The sequence below is a fragment of the Somniosus microcephalus genome, chromosome 12 (assembly GCF_052327205.1).
Source record: "Somniosus microcephalus isolate GS21.2 chromosome 12, FLI_Smic_1.0, whole genome shotgun sequence".
NCBI lineage: Eukaryota > Metazoa > Chordata > Chondrichthyes > Squaliformes > Somniosidae > Somniosus > Somniosus microcephalus.
The window spans coordinates 116,773,948-116,787,341 of record NC_140998.1 but is presented as its reverse complement, the minus strand read 5'-3'; the positions used below and the strand labels follow the sequence as shown (position 1 = coordinate 116,787,341).

At 40.9% G+C, this 13,394-nt stretch overlaps 1 protein-coding gene across 5 annotated transcripts in view; it reads right to left on the bottom strand.

Moving 5' to 3' along the window:
• Window positions 1–13,394, bottom strand: part of cdin1 (CDAN1 interacting nuclease 1) — a 165,146-nt gene that overhangs the window by 150,157 nt on the left and 1,595 nt on the right. Inside the window, exon 1 of one of the 5 annotated variants that reach the window (XM_086003471.1) lies at window positions 1,410–1,535. The exons of the other annotated variants lie outside the window; for them this stretch is intronic. The gene's annotated coding sequence lies outside the window, so the exon portion shown is untranslated. Of the gene's footprint in view, window positions 1–1,409; window positions 1,536–13,394 lie in introns of those variants that run through there. 5 annotated transcript variants of the gene reach the window in all.

Here is a 13,394-nt window from a genome sequence, read left to right as displayed (position 1 = left end):
ACGCATATTGGTACAATAGGAGAGCTCGCGTTTAAAGCCAAGTCACATTGCTGGGGAGAATGATGGAAATCTTAATTTGTAGCTGACTGTACTATACTTAATCTGGGAGAGCTTGATGTTGGCACTGCATGGCAACATTGGCAGAAGGATACCCTTCATCAGCACTGATATTAAATCCAACATTAAAAAAACTAGCAAAACTAAACCAATGAGGGTGAACAGGTGGGAAGAGATAAAGTATCGGTTGGTTTGAGAATATTACTTGAAATAATTGTTGATCATATGAAAAAGGTACAAAAACAGAATTATGAAAATAAAGCACAGCTACATAAGGCATGTTTAAGTTCCAACAGCAACAGAGATAAAATGTAGTAAATGTTATTATTTTTCACTCTTATCCCTGGTGCCAAAAGAAATTACATTTAAAAAAATGCATGTCCTATGCAGGAACACAGGAACAGGAATAGACCATTCAGCATGTTCTGCTATCTTATTAGCTATGGCAGCTCTATCTTTTTAATTCCAGTTCCTTGCCTTGTTTCCATATCAATTCCCTTATTTCCCAACAGAGTGCCTATCTTCCTTTTAAATATCTCAAATGATTTTGTATTTTAAGGCCTTCTGGGACAGAATGTTCCACATTCTCATAACACTGTGCTGAGAAGTTTTTCCTGGATTTGATATTAGGCAGCTTTACTCAAATTCTACTCCCTTGTTTTGGGTTCCCATACTAGAAGGAAGAGCCACTTCCTTGTTTTTATATTATATACCTCATGTGAGGAACCCCAGCATGCCATGAGACTTTTCTTTAATCACTTTTCACCTTCCCATAACGCTTCTCCATTTAGATTGTAATTCTGTCAGTCATTCTTGCACCTTACACTTTAAAGTTAAACTGCATCTGCCACTGTTCTGCCCACTCACTTAGATGCTTTGCAATTTTCTGCTCTCTTCTTCAGTTCACTATACCTCTTGGTTTAGTGTCATTTGTAAACTTAAATACACTCCCCTCTATTCCCAAATTCAAGTCATTTATATATAGACGGAAAAGATGACATCACAGCCCCATTCCCTGACGACATCACGTCACTGCCCTCCAATCTGTGAATGTCTCTTTCATTATAACTCTCTGCCTCCTACCTCCCAACCAGTTTCCCATCCATATCACAAGGTTGGCTCCAATCCAGTGGGTAGCAATTTTAACTAGCAATCTCTTGTGCAGGACCTTATCAAATGCCTTCTGAAAATCCACATATGCAACAATCATTGATCCTCATTTATCCACCACCTCAATGACTCTATCAAAGAACTGTATTAGTTTAGTTAGACATGACCTACCTTTCACAAAACGCTCACTGATTCTCCCTAATCTCCCTTATACTTTTCCAAGGGCTCACTTAATTTCTTACCTAATGATGGATTCTGGCAGTTTTCCCACATCTGACTGTAAACTCACTGGGCCTTCATTAATTTGTTCCTTCTTCCTTCCTTTGTGTCAACCTTATAATTAGTGAGGGGCATTGTAAAAGAGAGGGGAATAGTACCTTTCCTCATACTAATTTGAGTTTTTCTTCCTTTATAAAAAAAACATCAATTAAAACAGTAGATATATTGGTAGAAAATGCAAACATTCACATTACTAACAGCTATTAGACACAGAGACAGAGGACAGAGACAGGCCCACACACACACATTTTTTTCATCTTAATTTGAGTTTTTTTTCAAATTAAAAAATGAACTAGATTTTGAAAGCTCTAATTATCATGTGTTCTGTTGAAAATTAGAATTTTTTTACAGCTACTTATGTGACCAACACCAAGAATCGAACAATGGTACAAACCTCACATTCAACCCCTAGTCGTGCCGAACATCAGTTTCACCTTTCATGCTTCTGCCAAACCTCATGTTACCAAGATCCAAGAACACCTATTCTGCCAAACTCCAACTACCTACTGCAGTACTGTTAAACCCAAGACCCCCCACCACAGTTCTGCCAAACCCCAGGTCTATTCCCCAGTGCGACCAAAGCTCAAGACCAGCCCCCATTGCAACGAAGCAAGGAGCTGCTCCCATTGCAACCAAGCACAGGACTGCCCTCAAATGGAGCTAAACTCCATCCCGCTTCCCAGTACATTATCAACTTTAAAAATGGTTAAACACAAAATACCTAGATAAAAGGAATGTACATAAAATTAAGGCTACTTATTCAGTTTTCACAGACTATTGGACAGAGCTATGAAATTCAGCCTCCAACGTATCAGCAAAAATCCTTAAATACCACTTAATAACAGCATTTGACTTATTTGGTTATTGCAAATCAGCAAACCTGATGTTATCCCCTACATGACATGAAATCTTATTATAAAATAGAAAGTCCTTGAAGCTCAATGACCAACACCATGGCAGAGCTACTAAAAAAAAAACATCCTGTGGTCTTCATAAATTAAAAACACCGTTATAGAGAATTGGGTAAAAATTAAATAGCCAGTGGTATGGAAGTTGGCAAATATTAAGTTAATAAAATAAACATGCGGGCATCATGATTTAAAAGAGACATTGGCCCAGATATTCCGATCCCTACGGGTGGGTATGCGCTGTGTACTCACCCGTAGGGACGTTGGAAATGCCAGTTTCAGGCATGCGCTGAAAACCAACATTTCCGATCTGTCAAGAATGGTCTCGACAGATCCTCCGGCTGCCCTGGAGAAGGGCCTCTGTGGGCGGATAGTTCTGCTTTTTGGAGACCCTCCGCCCGCAGAAAGCACTTTGAATTCTTACGCCTGGTAAAAGCAAAAATTTTCACTGATTTATCATTTAAAAATACTTTTAAAAAGGCAAGTTTATTTTTAGCCCGTAAAAAACTTTAATTATTTTTTTCAAAAAATTTAATTTTTGTTTAAAATACTTAATTTATTGTAATTTCAAGTCATTTTAAAAATGCAATTTTTTAATTTATTTATTTAAAGTTTTACAGTGTTTTTGGGGTGATCTCCATTCATATATTTGACAGGTCTTCCTGTCAAGCGTATGAAGGGAGATTCCCTTCTTTGATTGGCTCCCCATGTCCCACGTGATCCCAGGGACGCTGCGAACTGCCTGCGCCTCCGGGATACATGGCCCTGCGCACTTGGAGTTTGGAGAGGCCCAGGAGCGGAAGCGTGTGTGTCCCGGAAGCCCTCAGGTAAGGGCGCAGATTTTTCCAGATCGCAGGCCTCCGCCTGCGGGAGGCTTGTGATCGGAAAATACGGGCCAATAATAGAGAATCAGGTGGAATAAATTAAAATGAGGTATGATGATGATAGAATGAATTGGATAAATACAATGGGCAGTGTATTCCGATGCCTACAGGTGTGTACACACGTAAGGCCTGCTTTTACCAGTGTAAGAATTGAAAAAAGGTTGTTTTTTTAATTTTTCACTTATTTATAATTTAAAAAATACAATAAAAAAGGCAAGTTTATTTTTAGCCCCGTAAAAAACTTTAATTTTTTTTCCAAAAAATGTAATTGTTTAAATATTTAATTTATTGTAATTTCAACTAATTTTAAAAATGTGATTTAAAAAAAAATGTATTTAATGTTTTACTGTGTTTTTGGGGTGATCTCCATTCATCTATTTGACAGGTCTATCTGTCAAGTGTATGAAGGGAGATTCCCTTCTCCTATTGGCTCCCCATGGCCCACGTGATCCCAGGGATGCTTGCGAACCGCATGGGCCTCTGGGATACGTGGGCCCTGCGCATTTCGAGTTTGGAGAGGCCCAGGAATGGAAGTATACGCACCTCAGGAGCCCTCAGGTAAGTCCGTAGATTTTTTCCAGATCGGAGGTCTCCGCACGCAGGAAGCCTTCGATCGGAAAATACGGCCCACTGATTCCATGAATGGAAAGAGATATCATACAAATGTGGAGAGATGGCAACAAATAAATTAATAAAATAAAGTCAGCATTGGTGAATGGAGCTAGCAAAATGAATTTAAGAAATATACTTCAAAATTTTGACTTCAGCAATGCCACAGATCATCTAGGTTAAAAAAAAATCACCATCATAAAGATGAGTATTTAAAGGCATTCAAGAGACAAGGCAATAATCTCCTTATGATGTATAAAGTCACACATTTGACCAATCTCAAATATGCTTACCAAATAAGATATCTGGACTGTCATCTGATGGTCACAATAAATGTAAGTTCACTCTTAAAAAGTTACTACAAATGAATAAAATCATGGTATACAAACAAACAGAAAGAGCAGGTTAGGGAAAGAATATCGAGAAAACCTTCACCATCAGTTTGACAATAGCATTGGCTTTTATATTGAGGCAGAAATTCCAGTCCCTACGGATGTGTACTCACCCGTAGGGCCAACGGAAATGCTGGTTTTAGGCATGCACTGAAAACCGGCACTTCCGATCTGCCAAGAATCCTCTTGGCAGATCATCCGCCTGCCCGGGAGAAGGGCCTCTGCGGGTGGAGAGTTTCGTTTTTTGGAGACCCTCCGCCCGCAGAAAACACTTACAATTCTTGCGTTAAAAAAAATTCCACTGATTTATCATTTAAAAATACTTTAAAGAAAGGCAAGTTTATTTTTAGCCCCGTTAAAAATTTAATTTTTTTTCCAAAAAATTAAATAAAATATTTTAAACAAAAATTTAATGTAATTTTAACTCATTTTAAATACGTGATTAAAAAATACTGTATTTAATGTTTTAGTGCGTTTTTTGAGTGATCCCCATTCATACTTTTGACAGGTCTATGCAGAGAGACCTGTCAAAAGTGTGAAGGGGGAGTCCCTTCTTTGATTGGTTCCCCATGGCCCACGTGATCCCAGGGACGCTTGCGAACTGCCTGCGCCCCTGGGCCTCTGCGCCCGCACACCAGGAGAAGCTCAGGATCGGAAGTATCGGGACATACGGAGCCAGCAGGTAAGTTCGTCGATTTTTCCAGATCGGAGGCATCTGCATGCATGATGCCTCCGATCAGAAAATTCAGCCCAATCTCTTTTACAACCTCAAATATTCTCTATTACAAAGACTGCCAACTAGCACCTTCATAACATCACCCGCTTCCGTTCGTACCTCAGTCCATCTGCTGCTGATACACTCATTCATGCCTTTGTCATCTCCAACGTCTTCTTGGCCAGCCTCCCATCCTCCATGAACTTCAGCTCACCCAATACTCTGCTGCCCATTTTATATTCCACACCAAGTCCTGCATGCCCAGCATAGCCTCCTCGCTGACCAACATTGGCTTGCAGGGTTCAGCCAAAGCATATAGCTGCCCTTAAATTAGGGGACCAGTAGGCATTGCCGCATGCAAGTAAATTGTGTACGCTTCTCAAAAGTGATGCAAGGGATCTTGCTGAAAGTGAAAGAGTGATGTGACACAAATGAAGCAGGACCAGTGGACTGCAAAAGGCCAAGAAAGTGCAGTGGAAATGGTTAGCCAAATCTACTGACATTTTTAATTTTTAAAAAAATACTGTTTTGACCTGAATTTACTTAATTTTAATAGTTCAGTACTATTAGCAACTAATTAAGCTTGCTCATTTAGTGTTGTTACCTGTGAGCTGGTTTGAACCAATAGTCAGTTACCATCTTATAGATGAGACATTAAGTCAAGGCACTGACTCCCTGTGTGTTGCTCTACTGCAAAATTAATCCTCAGTGTTTCTTTGCCTTTAAATTAATGCAACATATTTAAATCGGACACAGACAAAAAATGGTTGGCACCCTGGCATCAATTTTCAACAAGCTGTTTCATCTCACTATTAACAAAATATCTGACTTTGGGTCGTCTTGTTGGTCAATGTCACATATTGTCAACCAGGCTACAAGATAGAATACATTGCACACAGGGAGAGGGGAAGACTGGTTGGAAAAGTCCCACAGTCCACCTCCCATCACTGGGTCACATGACACTAATGGGTCAGAGCATTCCATTATCCCTGCTGAAAGCAGAAGCCTCTAAAACAAAGCAGCTCTATAAAGTCTAAAATGGGTGGAAAGATATGAATGAAATTGAAGTGAAAAATCATTACCTGTACCAACATTGCTTAAAATCTTTCATTTAAAACCAAAGACTATGCAGCACAGTGAGTTGGAATAATGCCCTTTCATCTCTGGGTTGGGTTTAAATTCAAACTATACTGTTTGGATGAAAGTCTCCCTACAGCTACAAGGCCCAAATGAATTTGGCTGGTCTTGAGGAAGTTTACAGTGAGCGTGAGTCAACAACTCTAAACTGTGCAAATTTGCTAATATCAAGTTAGTAACTGGTAGGGTTGTGAAGGAGGGGAAAGTTTCCGGTAAATTTCTGGAAATTTTCCACAGGAAGTTTAGCTTGGGAATTTTGCGCAAAAAAACACATGCTAGCATAATATTGTTTTTTTGTATTGCTTTCATTTTTTCCACAGGTCCTCTCTTAAAATTACTAACAGAGATGGAATCTTAATTATTAAGGAATTTCTTAATCAATATATGTTTATCTTCTTACTTGGCTTGTTTTAATAATTACAAGTTTTGTGTGTGACTGTGAACAAATGTGTCCTGATTGGTTGGATGAGTGGATGAGCGATTAGCTCCCTTTATTGGTGATGTAGCTTCGTGCGTGCACGGGTCATGCTTCCATCACATGGATTTACTCACCCTGTTGCAATCGTGCTGATCGACCGCAGTTCGACACAGAGACGAATGCCCTTTATTTCTCTGCATAGAACAATGCCATGTTTACCGTCGGATGTGTGGAAGCATTTTACCCCAGGCATTAAAGATGGAAAGACTGTGTACATGTGCAAACATGGTACAAAGTCATATGTAAAGAATGCCACAAAGATGCAGCAGCATTTATCCAAATGCAACAACTTCACTCAAAGCTCACAGCAGTCAGCCCAGAGTTCCTCTGCTTCCATTCAAGAAGATGATGGTTCACATTCAGCATCAGGCTCCTTATCAGCAACTCCTGGCCCACTTGGAAGGTTCTTTGATACAATGGATAACCATAGCCAGAAGAATGCAGATGAGTGCCTTGCTTGAGCTGTATATGCGACAGGCTCACCCCTCATGCTCACAGCCAATGTGTACTGGAAGAGATTTTTCAATGTTATTCGCCTGCATACTGTCCTCCTACCAGACATGCTTTGTCTACTTATTTGCTGGAGGCTGAGTATAACAGAGTCCAAGGAAAGCTCAAAGAAACGATAGAGATGGCAGACTGTGTTGCAGTTATCTCAGATGGGTGGTCAAATGTACGAGGGGAGGGCATCATAAACTACATCGTCTCCACTCCTCTCCCAGTGTTCAAGAGCACAGACACGAAGGACAACAGACACACAGGCACATACATTGCTGATGAGCTGAAAGCGGTCATCAACAATCTTGGATCACAAAAGGTCTTTGCAGTAGTTACTGACAATGCTGCGAATATGAAGGCTGCTTGGGCTCAAATGGAGGAGGCCCACCCTCATATTACGTCTATTGGGTGCGCAGCTCATGGACTCAACCTGCTCCTCAAGGACATCATGGGTTTGAGAACCATGGAAACACTGTACATGAGAGCCAAGCAAGTTGTTAAGTATGTCTTGGGAAAACAGGTAGTTGCAGTAACCTACAACTCCAAGCAAATGACAAAGAACAAGAACACCACACTGAAGCTGCCTAGCAACACTAGATGGGGTGGCGTTGTCATAATGTACAACAGTCTTCTGGAGGGTAAGGAGTCGCTGCAAGAAATGGCAATATCCCAGTCTGGGGATATGGAAACCACCATCAAGAAAATACTGCTGGATGATGTGTTTCAGGAGAGAGTGGTTAGCAGCCTTAAACTACTCTCACCAGTAGCATCTGCAATTGCTCAGATTGAAGGAGATGACGCTGTCTTGTCAGATGTTCTCAGGCTTTTTGCGGATTTAAAAGAACAAATCAGCATTGCCTTACCCACATCCCTGCTGCTCAAAGCAGAGGAGAAGGCAATTGTTCAATTCATACAGACGCGTCAAGAATTGTGTGTCAAGCCGATTCATGCTGCAGCATACATGCTGGACACAAAGCATGTTGGGAGACCAATACTTTCTGGAGAACAGATCAACAGCGCTTACAGTGTGATTTCTACCCTCTCACGCCACCTCTGGTGAAGTTCTCTACTAAGGTCTTTGGAATGGGGACGGGATATGGGAATCATGCAAGCATATCAGTGCACATACCTGGTGGAAGGGACTTTGTGCATCTGAGGCCCTGTCACCCATTGCTCGGTGATACTCCAAATCCCACCTTCATCAGCGGCCTCTGAACGAAACTGGTCACTTTTTGGGAATACGCATACAAAGGTGCGCAACAGGCTGACTAACAAGAGAGTGGAGAAACTGGTGGCTATCTGGGCGAACCTACAACTTATTGAGCCAGATACAGACGTGTCCACTACACAGCTAGACAGTGACACAGAGGAGGAAATGGACACGTCAGAGCCAGAGTCAGAGAATCAGGAGGAGCAATGATGAGTAGAAGACTCAGAAGACTCATGAGTAGAAGACTCAAAGGGCAAAATAAGGACAAATTACAGGATAAATAAGCTGACGTTCTTTTTATTTTATTTTAGATGGGTCTTTTTTGTGGGGATTCAATAAAGTTCAAAATTATAACCTAAATAAAGTTTTGAAAGCCTGTTTTTATTTGTATGGAACAGTATGTCTATTTTGATGACAAAGATAGTATAAGGGTCAGAGACAAAAAACAATCAGTGTGCAAAAAAACTCAAAATTCCCATAAATTCCCAAAAGTTCCCATGGAAAGTTTCCTCTTTTAAAAATGCCCAGAATTTTGCAACCCTAGTAACTGGCATGAATATTGGAAGTTTCACCTTGCAGTATGAATGTTTTCAGATATTGGGATGAAGAGATATTTGGGCAGAATTGTCCACCCACGTAATATGCAGAACAGAAAAATGATGCCCATTTGTGGACCAGTGTAGAAGTAGCTTTACATTACAATTTAACCTGAGTCACCTAACCTCAGAGTACAAGCAATGAAAATATGTGCCATTGCCCAACACCAACCTAGTCCCTTCACCTTTAAAGAATGCAAAATTTTCCAAAATTAAAATAAGAAAAATATTAGTTTTTCGGCAAATCATATCTTCACAGAGTTCAGACATAGAGGCTTTGTGTGCATTATTCTAATTTAAAAAAATAATTCCAATACAATAATTATTATTTTAAAATAAGATGAACTGTAATACTATTTACACTGGTTCCCATGTGAGCAGAGCATTTCTAATAGAACCTTGGTTAGACCAAGTACTGTGAACAGTTCTGGTCTCCATATTCTAATATAGAGGCACTGGAGACATTGCAAAAAATAGGTTACAAGGCTGATACCAGAACTGAGGTTATGCCCATCTGAAAAGACTGAACAAGCTCGGATTCTTTTCTCTAGAAAAGAGAAGGCTGAGGGGTGATCTGATAGAGATTTTTAAGATTGATAGGGTAGACATAGAAAAGATGTTTCCACTTGTAGGGGGAGACCAAAACTAGGGGCCATAAATACAAGATGGTCGCTAATAAATCCAATAGAGAATTCAGGAGAAACTTCTTTAACTGGTTAGAATGTGGAACTAGCTACAAGAAGTAGTTGAACCAAATAGTATAGATGCATTCAAGGGAAAGCTAGATAAACACATGAGGTAGAACGGAATAGCAGGTTATGCTAATAGGGTTAGATGAGGAAAGGGTGGGAGGAGGCCTGTGTGGGGCATAAACACTGGCATAGACCAGTTGGGCTGAATGGCCTGTTTCTGTGCTGTACATTCTATGAAACGCTATGCAATGGCAAAATGCAGTTCTGTACTACAGCAATCCACTATAGTTGAACAAAGAGAAAAAAAATTGGGCGCTGCTATTGAGAAACTAATCCTTTCATATTCACTCTTTTGGTGAACTTCAGGGTGAATGAACTAAGTAATTGTGGTGATATAAAAAAAAATCCCCTTTTTGTACCATATTTCTAATCAAGCAGAGTTTTAAAAGTGCTCAATGTGTGTTAGAATACTAAATACAGAAGGCTTCATTACACACTCGATGTTATAGACATGTACCATTGGGCAATAGTTGGTCTTTATAGCACAAAATTGCAGTCTGCTTTTGTTTACATTATGCTGATCCAGATCAAAGAACAAGGGCTTACAGAGATAAAGATGGAAAAGAACATATTGTAGCGGTTCGTGTAGATCGCCACTAAATAAGAGAGTTTGACTTCGACGAACTATAAATAAGTTGTTTATTTACAGGAACAGGCTAATTACAACAGGTAAGATAGCAGGTAAGATGGCTGACTGTAGGAGCACTGTGGTGTAGGTCTTGTCCCAGCGGGGACTCCACGAGGACTGAGTTCACAGTCCTGTGGGGAGCGTGATGACGTCATCGCATTTGTGTTGTGACGTCATCACGGTGTTCGCGTTTCCCGCGCTTAGGGCGTCACGTGATGCGCGTCGTTGGCCGTTGAGGCCGAGGTCGCGAGGCCGGGCTGTGCCGGTGCTTGCCGCGGGAGCGGAAGATCGCGTCGCTCCCATCGGCTGGCCGTTGAGGCCGAAGACGCTATGCCAGGTTGCGCCGGCGGCCGTCCTGGAAGGCTGAGTCGGGCCGGCGGCCGCCGCACGCACGTTACGTCATACGTGACGTGACGTCAGCACGTTAGGGTACATCTTAAAGGGGCAACGGCCCCGACAGGTAAGTTAAAGGGGCAACGGCCCCAACAGGTAAGCTAACATATATATAAGTAAGTTAAGTACATACAGTTAGGTAAGTTAAAGGGAATTATGTGTCTTTATGTAAGGTACAACCGGTGGTACCGCCACAATATTCTACTTTTTCTCACTCAACAGTAAAAAAAAATCAAGTGCAGTTAGTTGTTCATTGCAGTACAAGATAATTGCACCTGAGGAAGCATTGTCATCAGATCTGCACTGGTTAGAACATGTTCTGCAACATCAGCAAGTGGGTCTCGTGTTTTCACTGGAAAGTAGAACAATGTATTGATGTTAATTAGCAGATAACAGTGAAAACATTTTGCAATTAATGCCTTCAGCCAGTTGTGGTGTTTTTTAATCCAAGGGTGTAACTTATACAGGAAGTAGGATAACCTAACTATCAACAATGAGTTTTGAATTTTCATTTTATGTACAGCAGAAAAGTCTCAACCTTAGTTTTAAAAAAGTGATAAAAGAATCATACCACAAGGTGCAAACATTTTTTCAGGCTGATGTTCAGCCAAATAGAAAAGTTCCACAGAAAGAATGAATGCAGCATTTCTACAAGCTGCTTTTAATAAATCCAGCAATATGTTAAAAACAATAATTGAAACATTGGCCTGTTGAGTATCAGGGGGGAATGCACTGCCTAAATCTCCATGGTCCTATAAATTTACTAACTGCTGTCCCCAAGCTGTTAGTAGGCTGCTGTATTGTCCATCATTCAGTGATCACAGTTGACTGAAAATGATCTTTTCAGGAGTCCTTTACAGGGGATATGCATTGAGATCACCATATCTGTCCAAACAATGTTATGTAGCATCTTGAGTGGAAAAAGTGAATTAGGGATCAATTAGAAATGGGAGGAGCTTGCTTAGAAGCAATTTACAAAGAAATATTGGCAGTGAGATGCCACACACATGCACACAAAGGAATGGGTGTCTACAGATCAGAGGCAAAAGGACAGAAATTAAACATGTGGGGGCCAGCTTCCCATTATTGGTGTAGTAAACTGAACTCATAGTGCAAGTGGACAACATAATGAACAGGAGATGGAAACAGATGGGTGAATATTTAGTATAAAAAATTCTGAAACAATTATTCAAAAGCATCTAACAAATTTCTATAATTTAAACATTCAAACCCAAGAGAACAGCTATTATGGAGTAGTAATAGCAGGAGCATACTTGTTAAATCCTGGATTTCTACTCTTCCCTTTTCAGCTTTAAGTAAAATTAATGCACTATATGACCGAATGATTAGAATTAACACTGGACTCATTTAAAACCAATTACTTCACCCATCTACAAATTACCAGTTACTAGTCAACTACCATGAATATTAGCTCTGGACTTAAGAAAAAGCACCATCAGTGTGGAATGTTACATTATCTCTAGTTTGAGTTTTAAAGTAAAATGATACTGAAGAAACGCCAATGTTAGTTCTGTTACTTCTTCTATTCATAGATTATATTTTCCCTCAACAAGTGAACGAAGGAAACAGAGGAGGGGAAGGTGGGGGAGGAGGCAGGAGTATAGGAGAAAGGTGGAAATGTTGCTCACTAGGAAGAGGTGCACTGATGGGGTGCTGCCTGTTGGTGGGGGGTGAGGGTTCCAGTGATGTCCACTGGTGAGGGAGGGGATGTTCTGATACAGTAAATACTGATCAGTATGGGGTCAATAGGGGAAAAGCTGCTCAGTAGTGGAGATGGGGTAATACAGTAATAGGAATGATACCTATTGGCTGAGAGGAGTTAGGGTTACTATTAGGGATCTGATGGTGAATTCTGATCACTATGGCCAGGGTATCAAATGAAGTGCGGGGATCCTTGATGTGTTCACGGCAAGGGTCCCACTGGAGGAACAGTTCTGCTGGAGTGACAGTTCTGCTGGAGTGAATGCTAATCAGTAGAAGAGATTTCAAATGGGGAAATTTGTGGTCTGTGGGGGGAGGTGGGGGAAATTGACTGTGACTGCTGGATGAGGAGCTGATTCAGCAAGTGGTGGGAAAACAACCCCAGCTTCTCTCATCTCTCCACATAACTGAAGTACCGTATCCCTGGTATCATACTAGTAAATCTCCTCTGCACCTTCTCTAAGGCCTTGGCATCTTTCCTAAAGTGTGGTGCCCAGAATTGGACACAATACTCCAGCTGAGGCCTAACCAGTGTTTTATAAAGGTTTAGCATGAGGGACTTAATTTATGTGGAGAGACTAGAGAAGCTGGGATAGTTTTTCTCAGAGCAGACAAAGTTAAGGGGAGATTTAAGAGATGTTCAAAATATGAAGGGTTTTGATGGAGTAAAAAAAGAAAAATTGCTTCCACTGGCAGGAGGGTTGGTAACCAGAGGACACAGATTTACAAAAATTGTCCGTGTGGTGGAGTGAGGAACAAAGCTGTAGACTGCAGGAAGATACCAATGGACTGGTCAGGTGGGCAGAGAAGTGGCAAATGGAATTGAATCCGGAGAAGTGTATGGTCCATTTGGGGAGGGCTAACAAAGTAAGGGATACTGAGAAATGTAGAGGAACAGGGGGACCTTGGAATGCATGTCCACAGATCCCGGAAGGTAGCAGAACAGGTAGATAAGGTGGTTCAGAAGACATATGGGATACTTTCCTTTATTAGCCGAGGCACAGAATATAAAAGCAGGGAGGTTAT